Raw genomic sequence first — 22,385 nt, 5'->3', positions numbered from 1 at the left:
TTATAAAGCAGTACTTGTATGGAGACTTCAGTATCTTCTGTTACTACAAGCTACATAATTCACTTAGTGCATGTTTAGCTCCATAAGTATCATACCAAATATTCATGAAAATATAGTAAGAAGTAGGATATAAACTGCCTATGCAAGTGGCTGCAATACTATTGCAAAATAAGAGATATTTAGGTGTATGCATAAATAAAAAAGCACTCCTCCCAGTTTCTCAACAGCTATGTCACTACCTGTATCCTTCTATTAATAGCTATATAAGTTGCAGTATGCATCTTAGAATACAAATGTACATCAGCATCGGTCACTCTAAGTCCATATGTAACTCACTTAAACTGACAAGAATATATTTCCGCTCCTAATAACAAAAACCCCTGCTGCAATGCCTACCTATAGCCTGCCTAACAGTTCAGTTTTCTTTCTTAATAGGAAACTGTAACCTTTTCCTAATTATTCTAGTTTTTATTACTGTTATCACTTAGTTATTACTTATATTCCTTTTTAGTTCTTATAAACATGCTACTGGCTTTAATTTACCTTATATACAATGATCCCTATAGTAATACTACAGTTCATTGCACATACCTGTTTTGTGTGTTTGTGATCTGAATATTTGTCTCATAATATCAGTTACAGTTTCTTCTCACTTAGAATCAGCAGAAACCATGCAGAAGAATGGTACACCACTCTCATACAAAGCAATCATTAATGCCAATCTTTTCAACTTTGCTATGAAGGTTAATCTATCACAAAGCAAATCACAATTGCTCTTTCAGATTTACCTTATGCTACAGATATTTTCACTGGTTCTTATAGCTAACCCTTTCCAACACTCCTCAAAAGATAGCCCAATTCCATGCCAGTTCTCACCGGATCCACAGATCGATCTGCGGGGCTTAGCGTGGCCCCAGTGTAACTCTGGTGAACGGTGATGGATCAAACCCAGATCTGTTGACTGGGTGTGAGTGTTTGATTGGTTCTGATGCTCCGTCCATCACCATCCCCTTTTGTACCGCTTTGTTCGCCATACGTTGGCAGGGTATGCTCAGATGTGAGTCTCTTGCTCACTTTGCCACTGGATTCAAGCAAGCCTGGCTGAAGACAGCTGAAAGGCCCGAAACCGGTTCTAGGAAGCTTGTTTCCGGTCCAGGGAAGGCATGGCTTGACAGTTCGGGCTGGACTGTTCCCATGAGGCACAGGGTCAGACTGATTTGCATATGGCCATGTTTGAACTGGGGTGGGAGAGTGGGCTAAAGAGCGGTGATGGATCAAACCCAGATCTGTTGACTGGGTGTGAGTGTTTGATTGGTTCTGATGCTCCGTCCATCACCATCCCCTTTTGTACCGCATTGTTCGCCATAAGTTGGCAGGGTATGCTCAGACGTGAGTCCCTTGCTCACTTTGCCACTGGATTCAAGCAAGCCTGGCTGAGAATGGCTGAAATGCCAGAAACCGGTCCTAGGAAGCTTGTTTCCGGTCCAGGGAAGGCATGGCTTGGCAGTTCGGGCTGGACTGTTCCCATGAGGAACAGGGTCAGACTGATTTGCATATGGCCATGTCTGAACTGGGGTGGCAGAGTGGGCTAAAGAACGGTGATGGATCAAACCCAGATCTGTTTACTGGGTGTGAGTGTTTGATTGGTTCTGATGCTCCGTCCATCACCATGCCCTTTTGTACCGCTTTGTTCGCCATAAGTTGGCAGGGTATGCTCAGACGTGAGTCCCTTGCTCACTTTGCCACTGGATTCAAGCAAGCCTGGCTGAAGACGGCTGAAATGCCAGAAACCGGTCCTAGGAAGCTTGTTTCCAGTCCAGGGAAGGCATGGCTTGGCAGTTCGGGCTGGACTGTTCCCGTGAGGCACAGGGTCAGACTGATTTGCATATGGCCATGTCTGAACTGGGGTGGCAGAGTGGGCTAAAGAACGGTGATGGATCAAACCCAGATCTGTTGACTGGGTGTGAGTGTTTGATTGGTTCTGATGCTCCGTCCATCACCATCCCCTTTTGTACCGCTTTGTTCGCCATAAGTTGGCAGGGTATGCTCAGACGTGAGTCCCTTGCTCACTTTGCCACTGGATTCAAGCAAGCCTGGCTGAAGACGGCTGAAATGCCAGAAACCGGTCCTAGGAAGCTTGTTTCCAGTCCAGGGAAGGCATGGCTTGGCAGTTCGGGCTGGACTGTTCCCGTGAGGCACAGGGTCAGACTGATTTGCATATGGCCATGTCTGTACTGGGGTGGCAGAGTGGGCTAAAGAACGGTGATGGATCAAACCCAGATCTGTTGACTGGGTGTGAGTGTTTGATTGGTTCTGATGCTCCGTCCATCACCATCCCCTTTTGTACCGCTTTGTTCGCCATAAGTTGGCAGGGTATGCTCAGACGTGAGTCCCTTGCTCACTTTGCCACTGGATTCAAGCAAGCCTGGCTACAGACGGCTGAAATGCCAGAAACCGGTCCTAGGAAGCTTGTTTCCGGTGCAGGGAAGGCATGGCTTGGCAGTTCGGGCTGGACTGTTCCCATGAGGCACAGGGTCAGACTGATTTGCATATGGCCATGTCTGAACTGGCGTGGCAGAGTGGGCTAAAGAACGGTGATGGATCAAACCCAGATCTGTTGACTGGGTGTGAGTGTTTGATTGGTTCTGATGCTCCGTCCATCACCATCCCCTTTTGTACCGCTTTGTTCGCCATAAGGTGGCAGGGTATGCTCAGACGTGAGTCCCTTGCTCACTTTGCAACTGGATTCAAGCAAGCCTGGCTGAAGACGGCTGAAATGCCAGAAACCGGTCCTAGGAAGCTTGTTTCCAGTCCAGGGAAGGCATGGCTTGACAGTTCGGGCTGGACTGTTCCCATGAGGCACAGGGTCAGACTGATTTGCATATGGCCATGTTTGAACTGGGGTGGGAGAGTGGGCTAAAGACCGGTGATGGATCAAACCCAGATCTGTTGACTGGGTGTGAGTGTTTGATTGGTTCTGATGCTCCGTCCATCACCATCCCCTTTTGTACCGCTTTGTTCGCCATACGTTGGCAGGGTATGCTCAGATGTGAGTCTCTTGCTCACTTTGCCACTGGATTCAAGCAAGCCTGGCTGAAGACAGCTGAAAGGCCCGAAACCGGTTCTAGGAAGCTTGTTTCCGGTCCAGGGAAGGCATGGCTTGACAGTTCGGGCTGGACTGTTCCCATGAGGCACAGGGTCAGACTGATTTGCATATGGCCATGTTTGAACTGGGGTGGGAGAGTGGGCTAAAGAGCGCTGATGGATCAAACCCAGATCTGTTGACTGGGTGTGAGTGTTTGATTGGTTCTGATGCTCCGTCCATCACCATCCCCTTTTGTACCGCTTTGTTCGCCATAAGTTGGCAGGGTATGCTCAGACGTGAGTCCCTTGCTCACTTTGCCACTGGATTCAAGCAAGCCTGGCTGAGAATGGCTGAAATGCCAGAAACCGGTCCTAGGAAGCTTGTTTCCGGTCCAGGGAAGGCATGGCTTGGCAGTTCGGGCTGGACTGTTCCCATGAGGAACAGGGTCAGACTGATTTGCATATGGCCATGTCTGAACTGGGGTGGCAGAGTGGGCTAAAGAACGGTGATGGATCAAACCCAGATCTGTTTACTGGGTGTGAGTGTTTGATTGGTTCTGATGCTCCGTCCATCACCATCCCCTTTTGTACCGCTTTGTTCGCCATAAGTTGGCAGGGTATGCTCAGACGTGAGTCCCTTGCTCACTTTGCCACTGGATTCAAGCAAGCCTGGCTGAAGACGGCTGAAATGCCAGAAACCGGTCCTAGGAAGCTTGTTTCCAGTCCAGGGAAGGCATGGCTTGGCAGTTCGGGCTGGACTGTTCCCGTGAGGCACAGGGTCAGACTGATTTGCATATGGCCATGTCTGAACTGGGGTGGCAGAGTGGGCTAAAGAACGGTGATGGATCAAACCCAGATCTGTTGACTGGGTGTGAGTGTTTGATTGGTTCTGATGCTCCGTCCATCACCATCCCCTTTTGTACCGCTTTGTTCGCCATAAGTTGGCAGGGTATGCTCAGACGTGAGTCCCTTGCTCACTTTGCCACTGGATTCAAGCAAGCCTGGCTGAAGACGGCTGAAATGCCAGAAACCGGTCCTAGGAAGCTTGTTTCCAGTCCAGGGAAGGCATGGCTTGGCAGTTCGGGCTGGACTGTTCCCGTGAGGCACAGGGTCAGACTGATTTGCATATGGCCATGTCTGAACTGGGGTGGCAGAGTGGGCTAAAGAACGGTGATGGATCAAACCCAGATCTGTTGACTGGGTGTGAGTGTTTGATTGGTTCTGATGCTCCGTCCATCACCATCCCCTTTTGTACCGCTTTGTTCGCCATAAGTTGGCAGGGTATGCTCAGACGTGAGTCCCTTGCTCACTTTGCCACTGGATTCAAGCAAGCCTGGCTGAAGACGGCTGAAATGCCAGAAACCGGTCCTAGGAAGCTTGTTTCCGGTGCAGGGAAGGCATGGCTTGGCAGTTCGGGCTGGACTGTTCCCATGAGGCACAGGGTCAGACTGATTTGCATATGGCCATGTCTGAACTGGCGTGGCAGAGTGGGCTAAAGAACGGTGATGGATCAAACCCAGATCTGTTGACTGGGTGTGAGTGTTTGATTGGTTCTGATGCTCCGTCCATCACCATCCCCTTTTGTACCGCTTTGTTCGCCATAAGTTGGCAGGGTATGCTCAGACGTGAGTCCCTTGCTCACTTTGCCACTGGATTCAAGCAAGCCTGGCTGAAGACGGCTGAAATGCCAGAAACCGGTCCTAGGAAGCTTGTTTCCAGTCCAGGGAAAGCATGGCTTGGCAGTTCGGGCTGGACTGTTCCCATGAGGCACAGGGTCAGACTGATTTGCATATGGCCATGTCTGAACTGGCGTGGCAGAGTGGGCTAAAGAACGGTGATGGATCAAACCCAGATCTGTTGACTGGGTGTGAGTGTTTGATTGGTTCTGATGCTCAGTCCATCACCAACCCCTTTTGTACTGCTTTGTTCGCCATAAGTTGGCAGGGTATGCTCAGACGTGAGTCCCTTGCTCACTTTGCCACTGGATTCAAGCAAGCCTGGCTGAAGACGGCTGAAATGCCAGAAACTGGTCCTAGGAAGCTTGTTTCCAGTCCAGGGAAGGCATTGCTTGGCAGTTCTGGCTGGACTGTTCCCATGAGGCACAGGGTCAGACTGATTTGCATATGGCCATGTCTGAACTGGGGTGGCAGAGTGGGCTAAAGAACGGTGATGGATCAAACCCAGATCTGTTGACTGGGTTTGAGTGTTTGATTGGTTCTGATGCTCCGTCCATCACCATCCCCTTTGGTACCGCTTTGTTTGCCATAAGTTGGCAGGGTATGCTCAGACGTGAGTCCCTTGCTCACTTTGCCACTGGATTCAAGCAAGCCTGGCTGAAGACGGCTGAATTGTCAGAAACCGGTCCTAGGAAGCTTGTTTCCGGTCCAGGGAAGGCATGGCTTGGCAGTTCGGGCTGGACTGTTCCCATGAGGCACAGGGTCAGACTGATTTGCATATGGCCATGTCTGAACTGGCGTGGCAGAGTGGGCTAAAGAACGGTGATGGATCAAACCCAGATCTGTTGACTGGGTGTGAGTGTTTGATTGGTTCTGATGCTCCGTCCATCACCATCCCCTTTTGTACCGCTTTGTTCGCCATAAGTTGGCAGGGTATGCTCAGACGTGAGTCCCTTGCTCACTTTGCCACTGGATTCAAGCAAGCCTGGCTGAAGACGGCTGAAATGCCAGAAACCGGTCCTAGGAAGCTTGTTTCCAGTCCAGGGAAGGCATGGCTTGGCAGTTCGGGCTGGACTGTTCCCGTGAGGCACAGGGTCAGACTGATTTGCATATGGCCATGTCTGAACTGGGGTGGCAGAGTGGGCTAAAGAACGGTGATGGATCAAACCCAGATCTGTTGACTGGGTGTGAGTGTTTGATTGGTTCTGATGCTCCGTCCATCACCATCCCCTTTTGTACCGCTTTGTTCGCCATAAGTTGGCAGGGTATGCTCAGACGTGAGTCCCTTGCTCACTTTGCCACTGGATTCAAGCAAGCCTGGCTGAAGACGGCTGAAATGCCAGAAACCGGTCCTAGGAAGCTTGTTTCCGGTGCAGGGAAGGCATGGCTTGGCAGTTCGGGCTGGACTGTTCCCATGAGGCACAGGGTCAGACTGATTTGCATATGGCCATGTCTGAACTGGCGTGGCAGAGTGGGCTAAAGAACGGTGATGGATCAAACCCAGATCTGTTGACTGGGTGTGAGTGTTTGATTGGTTCTGATGCTCCGTCCATCACCATCCCCTTTTGTACCGCTTTGTTCGCCATAAGTTGGCAGGGTATGCTCAGACGTGAGTCCCTTGCTCACTTTGCCACTGGATTCAAGCAAGCCTGGCTGAAGACGGCTGAAATGCCAGAAACCGGTCCTAGGAAGCTTGTTTCCAGTCCAGGGAAAGCATGGCTTGGCAGTTCGGGCTGGACTGTTCCCATGAGGCACAGGGTCAGACTGATTTGCATATGGCCATGTCTGAACTGGCGTGGCAGAGTGGGCTAAAGAACGGTGATGGATCAAACCCAGATCTGTTGACTGGGTGTGAGTGTTTGATTGGTTCTGATGCTCAGTCCATCACCAACCCCTTTTGTACTGCTTTGTTCGCCATAAGTTGGCAGGGTATGCTCAGACGTGAGTCCCTTGCTCACTTTGCCACTGGATTCAAGCAAGCCTGGCTGAAGACGGCTGAAATGCCAGAAACTGGTCCTAGGAAGCTTGTTTCCAGTCCAGGGAAGGCATTGCTTGGCAGTTCTGGCTGGACTGTTCCCATGAGGCACAGGGTCAGACTGATTTGCATATGGCCATGTCTGAACTGGGGTGGCAGAGTGGGCTAAAGAACGGTGATGGATCAAACCCAGATCTGTTGACTGGGTTTGAGTGTTTGATTGGTTCTGATGCTCCGTCCATCACCATCCCCTTTGGGACCGCTTTGTTTGCCATAAGTTGGCAGGGTATGCTCAGACGTGAGTCCCTTGCTCACTTTGCCACTGGATTCAAGCAAGCCTGGCTGAAGACGGCTGAATTGTCAGAAACCGGTCCTAGGAAGCTTGTTTCCGGTCCAGGGAAGGCATGGCTTGGCAGTTCGGGCTGGACTGTTCCCATGAGGCACAGGGTCAGACTGATTTGCATATGGCCATGTCTGAACTGGCGTGGCAGAGTGGGCTAAAGAACGGTGATGGATCAAACCCAGATCTGTTGACTGGGTGTGAGTGTTTGATTGGTTCTGATGCTCCGTCCATCACCATCCCCTTTTGTACCGCTTTGTTCGCCATAAGTTGGCAGGGTATGCTCAGACGTGAGTCCCTTGCTCACTTTGCCACTGGATTCAAGCAAGCCTGGCTGAAGACGGCTGAAATGCCAGAAACCAGGCCTAGGAAGCTTGTTTCCGGTCCAGGGAAGGCATGGCTTGACAGTTCGGGCTGGACTGTTCCCATGAGGCACAGGGTCAGACTGATTTGCATATGGCCATGTCTGAACTGGGGTGGCAGAGTGGGCTAAAGAACGGTGATGGATCAAACCCAGATCTGTTGACTGGGTGTGAGTGTTTGATTGGTTCTGATGCTCCGTCCATCACCATCCCTTTTTGTACCGCTTTGTTCACCATAAGTTGGCAGGGTATGCTCAGACGTGAGTCCCTTGCTCACTTTGCCACTGGATTCAAGCAAGCTTTAGCTGAGAATGGCTGAAATGCCAGAAACCGGTCCTAGGAAGCTTGTTTCCGGTCCAGGGAAGGCGTGGCTTGGCAGTTCGGGCTGGACTGTTCCCATGAGGCACAGGGTCAGACTGATTTGCATATGGCCATGTCTGAACTGGCGTGGCAGAGTGGGCTAAAGAACGGTGATGGATCAAACCCAGATCTGTTGACTGGGTGTGAGTGTTTGATTGGTTCTGATGCTCCGTCCATCACCATCCCCTTTTGTACCGCTTTGTTCGCCATAAGGTGGCAGGGTATGCTCAGACGTGAGTCCCTTGCTCACTTTGCAACTGGATTCAAGCAAGCCTGGCTGAAGACGGCTGAAATGCCAGAAACCGGTCCTAGGAAGCTTGTTTCCAGTCCAGGGAAGGCATGGCTTGACAGTTCGGGCTGGACTGTTCCCATGAGGCACAGGGTCAGACTGATTTGCATATGGCCATGTTTGAACTGGGGTGGGAGAGTGGGCTAAAGACCGGTGATGGATCAAACCCAGATCTGTTGACTGGGTGTGAGCGTTTGATTGGTTCTGATGCTCCGTCCATCACCATCCCCTTTTGTACCGCTTTGTTCGCCATACGTTGGCAGGGTATGCTCAGATGTGAGTCTCTTGCTCACTTTGCCACTGGATTCAAGCAAGCCTGGCTGAAGACAGCTGAAAGGCCCGAAACCGGTTCTAGGAAGCTTGTTTCCGGTCCAGGGAAGGCATGGCTTGACAGTTCGGGCTGGACTGTTCCCATGAGGCACAGGGTCAGACTGATTTGCATATGGCCATGTTTGAACTGGGGTGGGAGAGTGGGCTAAAGAGCGCTGATGGATCAAACCCAGATCTGTTGACTGGGTGTGAGTGTTTGATTGGTTCTGATGCTCCGTCCATCACCATCCCCTTTTGTACCGCTTTGTTCGCCATAAGTTGGCAGGGTATGCTCAGACGTGAGTCCCTTGCTCACTTTGCCACTGGATTCAAGCAAGCCTGGCTGAGAATGGCTGAAATGCCAGAAACCGGTCCTAGGAAGCTTGTTTCCGGTCCAGGGAAGGCATGGCTTGGCAGTTCGGGCTGGACTGTTCCCATGAGGAACAGGGTCAGACTGGTTTGCATATGGCCATGTCTGAACTGGGGTGGCAGAGTGGGCTAAAGAACGGTGATGGATCAAACCCAGATCTGTTTACTGGGTGTGAGTGTTTGATTGGTTCTGATGCTCCGTCCATCACCATCCCCTTTTGTACCGCTTTGTTCGCCATAAGTTGGCAGGGTATGCTCAGACGTGAGTCCCTTGCTCACTTTGCCACTGGATTCAAGCAAGCCTGGCTGAAGACGGCTGAAATGCCAGAAACCGGTCCTAGGAAGCTTGTTTCCAGTCCAGGGAAGGCATGGCTTGGCAGTTCGGGCTGGACTGTTCCCGTGAGGCACAGGGTCAGACTGATTTGCATATGGCCATGTCTGAACTGGGGTGGCAGAGTGGGCTAAAGAACGGTGATGGATCAAACCCAGATCTGTTGACTGGGTGTGAGTGTTTGATTGGTTCTGATGCTCCGTCCATCACCATCCCCTTTTGTACCGCTTTGTTCGCCATAAGTTGGCAGGGTATGCTCAGACGTGAGTCCCTTGCTCACTTTGCCACTGGATTCAAGCAAGCCTGGCTGAAGACGGCTGAAATGCCAGAAACCGGTCCTAGGAAGCTTGTTTCCAGTCCAGGGAAGGCATGGCTTGGCAGTTCGGGCTGGACTGTTCCCGTGAGGCACAGGGTCAGACTGATTTGCATATGGCCATGTCTGAACTGGGGTGGCAGAGTGGGCTAAAGAACGGTGATGGATCAAACCCAGATCTGTTGACTGGGTGTGAGTGTTTGATTGGTTCTGATGCTCCGTCCATCACCATCCCCTTTTGTACCGCTTTGTTCGCCATAAGTTGGCAGGGTATGCTCAGACGTGAGTCCCTTGCTCACTTTGCCACTGGATTCAAGCAAGCCTGGCTGAAGACGGCTGAAATGCCAGAAACCGGTCCTAGGAAGCTTGTTTCCGGTGCAGGGAAGGCATGGCTTGGCAGTTCGGGCTGGACTGTTCCCATGAGGCACAGGGTCAGACTGATTTGCATATGGCCATGTCTGAACTGGCGTGGCAGAGTGGGCTAAAGAACGGTGATGGATCAAACCCAGATCTGTTGACTGGGTGTGAGTGTTTGATTGGTTCTGATGCTCCGTCCATCACCGTCCCCTTTTGTACCGCTTTGTTCGCCATAAGTTGGCAGGGTATGCTCAGACGTGAGTCCCTTGCTCACTTTGCCACTGGATTCAAGCAAGCCTGGCTGAAGACGGCTGAAATGCCAGAAACCGGTCCTAGGAAGCTTGTTTCCAGTCCAGGGAAAGCATGGCTTGGCAGTTCGGGCTGGACTGTTCCCATGAGGCACAGGGTCAGACTGATTTGCATATGGCCATGTCTGAACTGGCGTGGCAGAGTGGGCTAAAGAACGGTGATGGATCAAACCCAGATCTGTTGACTGGGTGTGAGTGTTTGATTGGTTCTGATGCTCAGTCCATCACCAACCCCTTTTGTACTGCTTTGTTCGCCATAAGTTGGCAGGGTATGCTCAGACGTGAGTCCCTTGCTCACTTTGCCACTGGATTCAAGCAAGCCTGGCTGAAGACGGCTGAAATGCCAGAAACTGGTCCTAGGAAGCTTGTTTCCAGTCCAGGGAAGGCATTGCTTGGCAGTTCTGGCTGGACTGTTCCCATGAGGCACAGGGTCAGACTGATTTGCATATGGCCATGTCTGAACTGGGGTGGCAGAGTGGGCTAAAGAACGGTGATGGATCAAACCCAGATCTGTTGACTGGGTTTGAGTGTTTGATTGGTTCTGATGCTCCGTCCATCCCCATCCCCTTTGGTACCGCTTTGTTTGCCATAAGTTGGCAGGGTATGCTCAGACGTGAGTCCCTTGCTCACTTTGCCACTGGATTCAAGCAAGCCTGGCTGAAGACGGCTGAAATGTCAGAAACCGGTCCTAGGAAGCTTGTTTCCGGTCCAGGGAAGGCATGGCTTGGCAGTTCGGGCTGGACTGTTCCCATGAGGCACAGGGTCAGACTGATTTGCATATGGCCATGTCTGAACTGGCGTGGCAGAGTGGGCTAAAGAACGGTGATGGATCAAACCCAGATCTGTTGACTGGGTGTGAGTGTTTGATTGGTTCTGATGCTCCGTCCATCACCATCCCCTTTTGTACCGCTTTGTTCGCCATAAGTTGGCAGGGTATGCTCAGACGTGAGTCCCTTGCTCACTTTGCCACTGGATTCAAGCAAGCCTGGCTGAAGACGGCTGAAATGCCAGAAACCAGGCCTAGGAAGCTTGTTTCCGGTCCAGGGAAGGCATGGCTTGACAGTTCGGGCTGGACTGTTCCCATGAGGCACAGGGTCAGACTGATTTGCATATGGCCATGTCTGAACTGGGGTGGCAGAGTGGGCTAAAGAACGGTGATGGATCAAACCCAGATCTGTTGACTGGGTGTGAGTGTTTGATTGGTTCTGATGCTCCGTCCATCACCATCCCCTTTTGTACCGCTTTGTTCACCATAAGTTGGCAGGGTATGCTCAGACGTGAGTCCCTTGCTCACTTTGCCACTGGATTCAAGCAAGCTTTAGCTGAGAATGGCTGAAATGCCAGAAACCGGTCCTAGGAAGCTTGTTTCCGGTCCAGGGAAGGCGTGGCTTGGCAGTTCGGGCTGGACTGTTCCCATGAGGCACAGGGTCAGACTGATTTGCATATGGCCATGTCTGAACTGGCGTGGCAGAGTGGGCTAAAGAACGGTGATGGATCAAACCCAGATCTGTTGACTGGGTGTGAGTGTTTGATTGGTTCTGATGCTCCGTCCATCACCATCCCCTTTTGTACCGCTTTGTTCGCCATAAGGTGGCAGGGTATGCTCAGACGTGAGTCCCTTGCCACTTTGCAACTGGATTCAAGCAAGCCTGGCTGAAGACGGCTGAAATGCCAGAAACCGGTCCTAGGAAGCTTGTTTCCAGTCCAGGGAAGGCATGGCTTGGCAGTTCGGGCTGGACTGTTCCCATGAGGCACAGGGTCAGACTGATTTGCATATGGCCATGTCTGAACTGGGGTGGCAGAGTGGGCTAAAGAACGGTGATGGATCAAACCCAGATCTGTTGACTGGGTGTGAGTGTTTGATTGGTTCTGATGCTCCGTCCATCACACTCCCCTTTTGTACCGCTTTGTTCGCCATAAGTTGGCAGGGTATGCTCAGACGTGAGTCCCTTGCTCACTTTGCCACTGGATTCAAGCAAGCCTGGCTGAAGACGGCTGAAATGCCAGAAACCGGTCCTAGGAAGCTTGTTTCCGGTCCAGGGAAGGCATGGCTTGACAGTTCGGACTGGACTGTTCCCGTGAGGCACAGGGTCAGACTGATTTGCATATGGCCATGTCTGAACTGGGGTGGCAGAGTGGGCTAAAGAACGGTGATGTATCAAACCCAGATCTGTTGACTGGGTGTGAGTGTTTGATTGGTTCTGATGCTCCGTCCATCACCATCCCCTTTTGTACCGCTTTGTTCGCCATAAGTTGGCAGGGTATGCTCAGACGTGAGTCCCTTGCTCACTTTGCCACTGGATTCAAGCAAGCCTGGCTGAAGACGGCTGAAATGCCAGAAACTGGTCCTAGGAAGCTTGTTTCCGGTCCAGGGAAGGCATGGCTTGGCAGTTCAGGGTGGACTGTTCCCATGAGGCACAGGGTCAGACTGATTTGCATATGGCCATGTCTGACCTGGGGTGGCAAAGTGGGCTAAAGAATGGTGATGGATCAAACCCAGATCTGTTGACTGGGTGTGAGTGTTTGATTAGTTCTGATGCTCCGTCCGTCACCATCCCCTTTTGTACCGCTTTGTTCGCCATAAGTTGGCAGGGTATGCTCAGACGTGAGTCCCTTGCTCACTTTGCCACTGGATTCAAGCAAGCCTGACTGAAGATGGCTGAAATGCCAGAAACCGGTCCTAGGAAGCTTGTTTCCGGTCCAGGGAAGGCATGGCTTGGCAGTTCGGGCTGGACTGTTCCCATGAGGCACAGGGTCAGACTGATTTGCATATGGCCATGTCTGAACTGGCGTGGCAGAGTGGGCTAAAGAACGGTGATGGATCAAACCCAGATCTGTTGACTGGGTGTGAGTGTTTGATTGGTTCTGATGCTCCGTCCATCACCATCCCCTTTTGTACCGCTTTGTTCGCCATAAGTTGGCAGGGTATGCTCAGACGTGAGTCCCTTGCTCACTTTGCCACTGGATTCAAGCAAGCCTGGCTGAAGACGGCTGAAATGCCAGAAACCGGTCCTAGGAAGCTTGTTTCCACTCCAGGGAAGGCATGGCTTGGCAGTTCGGGCTGGACTGTTCCCATGAGGCACAGGGTCAGACTGATTTGCATATTGCCATGTCTGAACTGGGGTGGCAGAGTGGGCTAAAGAACGGTGATGGATCAAACCCAGATCTGTTGACTGGGTGTGAGTGTTTGATTGGTTCTGATGCTCAGTCCACCACCAACCCTTTTTGTACCCTTTGTTCGACATAAGTTGGCAGGGTATGCTCAGACGTGAGTACCTTGCTCACTTTGCCACTGGATTCAAGCAAGCCTGGCTGAAGACGGCTGAAATGCCAGAAACTGGTCCTAGGAAGCTTGTTTCCAGTCCAGGGAAGGCATTGCTTGGCAGTTCTGGCTGGACTGTTCCCATGAGGCACAGGGTCAGACTGATTTGCATATGGCCATGTCTGAACTGGGGTGGCAGAGTGGGCTAAAGAACGGTGATGGATCAAACCCAGATCTGTTGACTGGGTTTGAGTGTTTGATTGGTTCTGATGCTCCGTCCATCACCATCCCCTTTGGTACCGCTTTGTTTGCCATAAGTTGGCAGGGTATGCTCAGACGTGAGTCCCTTGCTCACTTTGCCACTGGATTCAAGCAAGCCTGGCTGAAGACGGCTGAAATGTCAGAAACCGGTCCTAGGAAGCTTGTTTCCGGTCAAGGGAAGGCATGGCTTGGCAGTTCGGGCCGGACTGTTGCCATGAGGCACAGGGTCAGACTGATTTGCATATGGCCATGTCTGAACTGGCGTGGCAGAGTGGGCTAAAGAACGGTGATGGATCAAACCCAGATCTGTTGACTGGGTGTGAGTGTTTGATTGGTTCTGATGCTCCGTCCATCACCATCCCCTTTTGTACCGCTTTGTTCGCCATAAGTTGGCAGGGTATGCTCAGACGTGAGTCCCTTGCTCACTTTGCCACTGGATTCAAGCAAGCCTGGCTGAAGACGGCTGAAATGCCAGAAACCGGTCCTAGGAAGCTTGTTTCCGGTCCAGGGAAGGCATGGCTTGACAGTTCGGGCTGGACTGTTCCCATGAGGCACAGGGTCAGACTGATTTGCATATGGCCATGTCTGAACTGGGGTGGCAGAGTGGGCTAAAGAACGGTGATGGATCAAACCCAGATCTGTTGACTGGGTGTGAGTGTTTGATTGGTTCTGATGCTCCGTCCATCACCATCCCCTTTTGTACCGCTTTGTTCACCATAAGTTGGCAGGGTATGCTCAGACGTGAGTCCCTTGCTCACTTTGCCACTGGATTCAAGCAAGCTTTGGCTGAGAATGGCTGAAATGCCAGAAACCGGTCCTAGGAAGCTTGTTTCCGGTCCAGGGAAGGCGTGGCATGGCAGTTCGGGCTGGACTGTTCCCATGAGGCACAGGGTCAGACTGATTTGCATATGGCCATGTCTGAACTGGGGTGGCAGACTGGGCTACAGAACGGTGATGGATCAAACCCAGATCTGTTGACTGGGTGTGAGTGTTTGATTGGTTCTGATGCTCCGTCCATCACCATCCCCTTTTGTACCACTTTGTTCACCATAAGTTGGCAGGGTATGCTCAGATGTGAGTCCCTTGCTCACTTTGCCACTGAATTCAAGCAAGCCTGGCTGAAGAGGGCTGAAATGCCAGAAACCGGTCCTAGGAAGCTTGTTTCCGGTCCAGGGAAGGCATGGCTTGGCAGTTCGGGCTGGACTGTTCCCATGAGGCACACGGTCAGACTGATTTGCATATGGCCATGTCTGAACTGGGGTGGCAGAGTGGGCTAAAGAACGGTGATGGATCAAACCCAGATCTGTTGACTGGGTGTGAGTGTTTGATTGGTTCTGATGCTCCGTCCATCACCATCCCCTTTTGTACCGCTTTGTTCGCCATAAGTTGGCAGGGTATGCTCAGACGTGAGTCCCTTGCTCACTTTGCCACTGGATTCAAGCAAGCCTGGCTGAAGACGGCTGAAATTCCAGAAATTGGTCCTAGGAAGCTTGTTTCCGGTCCAGGGAAGGCATGGCTTGGCAGTTCAGGCTGGACTGTTCCCATGAGGCACAGGGTCAGACTGATTTGCATATGGCCATGTCTGAACTGGGGTGGCAAAGTGGGCTAAAGAATGGTGATGGATCAAACCCAGATCTGTTGACTGGCTGTGAGTGTTTGATTAGTTCTGATGCTCCGTCCGTCACCATCCCCTTTTGTACCGCTTTGTTTGCCATAAGTTGGCAGGGTATGCTCAGACGTGAGTCCCTTTCTCACTTTCCCACTGGATTCAAGCAAGCCTGGCTGAAGACGGCTGAAATGCCAGAAACCGGTCCTAGGAAGCTTGTTTCCGGTCCAGGGAAGGCATGGCTTGGCAGTTCGGGCTGGACTGTTCCCATGAGGCACAGGGTCAGACTGATTTGCATATGGCCATGTCTGAACTGGCGTGGCAGAGTGGGCTAAAGAACGGTGATGGATCAAACCCAGATCTGTTGACTGGGTGTGAGTGTTTGATTGGTTCTGATGCTCCGTCCATCACCATCCCCTTTTGTACCGCTTTGTTCGCCATAAGTTGGCAGGGTATGCTCAGACGTGAGTCCCTTGCTCACTTTGCCACTGGATTCAAGCAAGCCTGGCTGAAGACGGCTGAAATGCCAGAAACCGGTCCTAGGAAGCTTGTTTCCAGTCCAGGGAAGGCATGGCTTGGCAGTTCGGGCTGGACTGTTCCCATGAGGCACAGGGTCAGACTGATTTGCATATGGCCACGTCTGAACTGGGGTGGCAGAGTGGGCTAAAGAACGGTGATGGATCAAACCCAGATCTGTTGACTGGGTGTGAGTGTTTGATTGGTTCTGATGCTCCGTCCATCACCATCCCCTTTTGTACCGCTTTGTTCGCCATAAGTTGGCAGGGTATGCTCAGACGTGAGTCCCTTGCTCACTTTGCCACTGGATTCAAGCAAGCCTGGCTGAAGACGGCTGAAATGCCAGAAACTGGTCCTAGGAAGCATGTTTCCAGTCCAGGGAAGGCATGGCTTGGCAGTTCAGGCTGGACTGTTCCCATGAGGCACAGGGTCAGACTGATTTGCATATGGCCATGTCTGAACTGGGGTGGCAGAGTGGGCTAAAGAACGGTGATGGATCAAACCCAGATCTGTTGACTGGGTTTGAGTGTTTGATTGGTTCTGATGCTCCGTCCATCACCATCCCCTTTGGTACCGCTTTGTTCGACATAAGTTGGCAGGCTATGCTCAGACGTGAGTCCCTTGCTCACTTTGCCACTGGATTCAAGCAAGCCTGGCTGAAGACGGCTGAAATGCCAGAAACCGGTCCTAGGAAGCTTGTTTCCGGTCCAGGGAAGGCATGGCTTGGCAGTTCGGGCTGGACTGTTCCCATGAGGCACAGGGTCAGACTGATTTGCATATGGCCATGTCTGAACTGGGGTGGCAGAGTGGGCTAAAGAACGGTGATGGATCAAACTGAGATCTGTTGACTGGGTGTGAGGGTTTGATTGGTTCTGATGCTCCGTCCATCACCATCCCCTTTTGTACCGCTTTGTTCGCCATAAGTTGGCAGGGTATGCTCAGACGTGAGTCCCTTGCTCACTTTGCCACTGGATTCAAGCAAGCTTTGGCTGAGAATGGCTGAATTGCCAGAAACCGGTCCTAGGAAGCTTGTTTCCGGTCCAGGGAAGGCATGGCTTGACAGTTCGGGCTGGACTGTTCCCATGAGGCACAGGGTCAGACTGATTTGCATATGGCCATGTCTGAACTGGGGTGGCAGAGTGGGCTAAAGAACGGTGATGGATCAAACCCAGATCTGTTGACTGGGTGTGAGTGTTTGATTGGTTCTGATGCTCCGTCCATCACCATCCCCTTTTGTACCGCTTTGTTCGCCATAAGTTGGCAGGGTATGCTCAGACGTGAGTCCCTTGCTCACTTTGCCACTGGATTCAAGCAAGCTTTGGCTGAGAATGGCTGAAATGCCAGAAACCGGTCCTAGGAAGCTTGTTTCCGGTCCAGGGAAGGCGTGGCTTGGCAGTTCGGGCTGGACTGTTCCCATGAGGCACAGGGTCAGACTGATTTGCATATGGCCATGTCTGAACTGGGGTGGCAGAGTGGGCTAAAGAACGGTGATGGATCAAACCCAGATCTGTTGACTGGGTGTGAGTGTTTGATTGGTTCTGATGCTCCGTCCATCACCATCCCCTTTTGTACCGCTTTGTTCACCATAAGTTGGCAGGGTATGCTCAGACGTGAGTCCCTTGCTCACTTTGCCACTGAATTCAAGCAAGCCTGGCTGAAGACGGCTGAAATGCCAGAAACCGGTCCTAGGAAGCTTGTTTCCGGTCCAGGGAAGGCATGGCTTGGCAGTTCGGGCTGGACTGTTCCCATGAGGCACACGGTCAGACTGATTTGCATATGGCCATGTCTGAACTGGGGTGGCAGAGTGGGCTAAAGAACGGTGATGGATCAAACCCAGATCTGTTGACTGGGTGTGAGTGTTTGATTAGTTCTGATGCTCTGTCCGTCACCATCCCCTTTTGCACCACTTTGTTTGCCATAAGTTGGCAGGGTATGCTCAGATGTGAGTCTCTTGCTCACTTTGCCACAGGATTCAAGCAAGCCTGGCTGAAGACGGCTGAAATGCCCGAAACCGGTTCTAGGAAGCTTGTTTCCGGTCCAGGGAAGGCATGGCTAGACAGTTCGGGCTGGACTGTTCCCATGAGGCACAGGGTCAGACTGATTTGCATATGGCCATGTCTGAACTGGGGTGGGAGAGTGGGCTAAAGAACGGTGATGGATCAAACCCAGATCTGTTGACTGGGTGTGAGTGTTTGATTGGTTCTGATGCTCCGTCCATCACCATCCCCTTTTGTACCGCTTTGTTCGCCATAAGTTGGCAGGGTATGCTCAGACGTGAGTCCCTTGCTCACTTTGCCACTGGATTCAAGCAAGCCTGGCTGAGAATGGCTGAAATGCCAGAAACCGGTCCTAGGAAGCTTGTTTCCGGTCCAGGGAAGGCATGGCTTGGCAGTTCGGGCTGGACTGTTCCCATGAGGCACAGGGTCAGACTGATTTGCATATGGCCATGTCTGAACTGGGGTGGCAGAGTGGGCTAAAGAACGGTGATGGATCAAACCCAGATCTGTTTACTGGGTGTGAGTGTTTGATTGGTTCTGATGCTCCGTCCATCACCATCCCCTTTTGTACCGCTTTGTTCACCATAAGTTGGCAGGGTATGCTCAGACGTGAGTCCCTTGCTCACTTTGCCACTGAATTCAAGCAAGCCTGGCTGAAGACGGCTGAAATGCCAGAAACCGGTCCTAGGAAGCTTGTTTCCGGTCCAGGGAAGGCATGGCTTGGCAGTTCGGGCTGGACTGTTCCCATGAGGCACACGGTCAGACTGATTTGCATATGGGAGGACTGATTTGCATATGGCCATGTCTGAACTGGGGTGGCAGAGTGGGCTAAAGAACGGTGATGGATCAAACCCAGATCTGTTGACTGGGTGTGAGTGTTTGATTGGTTCTGATGCTCCGTCCATCACCATCCCCTTTTGTACCGCTTTGTTCGCCATAAGTTGGCAGGGTATGCTCAGACATGAGTCCCTTGCTCACTTTGCCCCTGGATTCAAGCAAGCCTGGCTGAAGACGGCTGAAATGCCAGAAACCGGTCCTAGGAAGCTTGTTTCCCGTCCAGGGAAGGCATGGCTTGGCAGTTCAGGCTGGACTGTTCCCATGAGGCACAGGGTCAGACTGATTTGCATATGGCCATGTCTGAACTGGGGTGGCAAAGTGGGCTAAAGAATGGTGATGGATTAAACCAGATCTGTTGACTGGGTGTGAGTGTTTGATTGGTTCTGATGCTCCGTCCATCACCATCCCCTTTTGTACCGCTTTGTTCACCATAAGTTGGCAGGGTATGCTCAGACGTGAGTCCCTTGCTCACTTTGCCACTGGATTCAAGCAAGCCTGGCTGAGAATGGCTGAAATGCCAGAAACCGGTCCTAGGAAGCTTGTTTCCGGTCCAGGGAAGGCATGGCTTGGCAGTTCGGGCTGGACTGTTCCCATGAGGCACAGGGTCAGACTGATTTGCATATGGCCATGTTTGAACTGGGGTGGGAGAGTGGGCTAAAGAACGGTGATGGATCAAACCCAGATCTGTTGACTGGGTGTGAGTGTTTGATTGGTTCTGATGCTCCGTCCATCACCATCCCCTTTTGTACCGCTTTGTTCACCATAAGTTGGCAGGGTATGCTCAGACGTGAGTCCCTTGCTCACTTTGCCACTGGATTCAAGCAAGCCTGGCTGAGAATGGCTGAAATGCCAGAAACCGGTCCTAGGAAGCTTGTTTCCGGTCCAGGGAAGGCATGGCTTGGCAGTTCGGGCTGGACTGTTCCCATGAGGAACAGGGTCAGACTGATTTGCATATGGCCATGTCTGAACTGGGGTGGCAGAGTGGGCTAAAGAACGGTGATGGATCAAACCCAGATCTGTTTACTGGGTGTGAGTGTTTGATTGGTTCTGATGCTCCGTCCATCACCATCCCCTTTTGTTCCGCTTTGTTCACCATAAGTTGGCAGGGTATGCTCAGACGTGAGTCCCTTGCTCACTTTGCCACTGAATTCAAGCAAGCCTGGCTGAAGACGGCTGAAATGCCAGAAACCGGTCCTAGGAAGCTCGTTTCCGGTCCAGGGAAGGCATGGCTTGGCAGTTCGGGCTGGACTGTTCCCATGAGGCACACGGTCAGACTGATTTGCATATGGCCATGTCTGAACTGGGGTGGCAGAGTGGGCTAAAGAACGGTGATGGATCAAACCCAGATCTGTTGACTGGGTGTGAGTGTTTGATTGGTTCTGATGCTCCGTTCATCACCATCCCCTTTTGTACCGCTTTGTTTGCCATAAGTTGGCAGGGTATGCTCAGACGTGAGTCCCTTGCTCACTTTGCCACTGGATTCAAGCAAGCCTGGCTGAAGACGGCTGAAATGCCAGAAACCGGTCCTAGGAAGCTTGTTTCCGGTCCAGGGAAGGCATGGCTTGGCAGTTCGGGCTGGACTTTTCCCATGAGGCACAGGGTCAGACTGATTTGCATATGGCCATGTCTGAACTGGGGTGGCAGAGTGGGCTAAAGAACTGTGATGGATCAAACCCATATCTGTTGACTGGGTGTGAGTGTTTGATTGGTTCTGATGCTCCGTCCATCACCATCCCCTTTTGCACCGCTTTGTTCTCCATAAGTTGGCAGGGTCTGCTCAGACGTGAGTCCCTTGCTCACTTTGCCACTGGATTCAAGCAAGCCTGGCTGAAGACGGCTGAAATGCCAGAAACCGGTCCTAGGAAGCTTGTTTCCGGTCCAGGGAAGGCATGGCTTGGCAGTTCGGGCTGGACTGTTCCCATGAGGCACAGGGTCAGACTGATTTGCATATGGCCATGTCTGAACTGGGGTGGCAGAGTGGGCTAAAGAACGGTGATGGATCAAACCCAGATCTGTTGACTGGGTGTGAGTGTTTGATTGGTTCTGATGCTCCGTCCATCACCATCCCCTTTTGTACCGCTTTGTTCACCATAAGTTGGCAGGGTATGCTCAGACGTGAGTCCCTTGCTCACTTTGCCACTGGATTCAAGCAAGCCTGGCTGAGAATGGCTGAAATGCCAGAAACCGGTCCTAGGAAGCTTGTTTCTGGTCCAGGGAAGGCATGGCTTGGCAGTTCGGGCTGGACTGTTCCCATGAGGCACAGGGTCAGACTGATTTGCATATGGCCATGTCTGAACTGGGGTGGCAGAGTGGGCTAAAGAACGGTGATGGATCAAACCCAGATCTGTTGACTAACTGGGTGTGAGTGTTTGATTGGTTCTGATGCTCCATCCATCTCCATTCCCTTTTGTACCCCAGTGTAACTGAGGCGGGATCCGCGGGGTTCAGAGTGGCCCCCCATGTAACTCAGTGGGTGATACTGTGGATTCATGTATGAGTGCAAAATTAATTTTTGCAAGTTTTCAAACAATCAACATATACTCCTATTTCAATACAAAAATCTCTGATCATTGTTCAATCAATTTTTGCACTATAACTAAAAATACAATGCCCCAGTCTAGTCTTTTTTATTCCCTTTACCTCATTGCCCTCCCTGTAGCTCTGCTGTAATGGTAACATAATTTCACAAACATTCTCTAGGACTAGTGGGTCAGAAATTCATAATAGTTTTTCTGTGCACCATGCTCACTTGCAAAGCAAATGCAACAGGTGTGAATGACTTTTCCAAATAATACAAATATCCCTAACAGTAACACTTTTCTACTTTTGCAAAAGCCAATCCAACATCTATTTACTTTTCTCACAAAATCACTACCTAGCTTCATGCACCAACATATTTACAACAAGCAATAAAATATGTTCTTTCAAAGTCTTCCCACTTGGTTTTCAACTGGCTTTCACTTAAAAACTGCCTTATCCAGCTGCACCCTTCTTCTGTCTGCTACTGCTCCATCGTTCAAAATTGCTAGAGTACTGGTTGTAGGTCATAGCTTTGTGTTCTTGGATAAAGAATATTCTAGAAACAGTGGAGGACACAGGGACTTGTGTTTGCCTAATGTGGATATCTGTTGGTTTGGCCAGAGAGGGTTAAATTGGCACCAATTGCTTTCATTGGTTGCAAGCATTATGGATTCCCAACATCCAGACTTCATAATTGTACTCTATGGTGGCAATGACCTGAGCATAATGACTGGGGTAGGACTAGAAATCCTAATGAAAGATGCCTTTGGACAAATGATGGAACCTTTCCCGCGAACCACCTTGATGTACTCTAGCACCTGTCAGAAGCAGAAATGGAACTGGTCATATCAATTTTGACCTGAAGAAGACAAAGCCAGGAAACATATCAATTAAAACTGTTTCAGCATTTCTCTGAGAACGCAACATGGGCTCTGTCTACAATAATAACCTGTGTTTCTACATGCAAAGGAATATATAGAAGAAATTGTGTTTACAAACAAAGGCAAAAGAGCGTTTGTTACCAACTTGCATCTCTGCATCCACTCGTATATGTAGTCATCATATACATACAATAAACACAATAGCTCTTCTAAGAGCCACCCTACATACCAAAATGTTTTTATTTTTAACTGTAAATCCATTTTTAAAAACAATGTATCAAATCCATGGATCCATCGGGGATCCGCAAACCAAAAGCACACATTCAATACAAAACAGCACATTTATTATTTCTAATAGAAAGTTCTGAATGAGTCTCACAGAGGATATAAGAGACTTTAAATTGGAATGATTTTAGGTGCTTAAGAGTCTCT

This window comes from Triturus cristatus, chromosome 3_2 (genome assembly GCF_964204655.1).
Source record: "Triturus cristatus chromosome 3_2, aTriCri1.1, whole genome shotgun sequence".
Taxonomy (NCBI): Eukaryota; Metazoa; Chordata; class Amphibia; order Caudata; family Salamandridae; genus Triturus; species Triturus cristatus.
The sequence above is the reverse complement of the archived record's forward strand: the minus strand, read 5'-3'. Positions refer to the sequence as shown.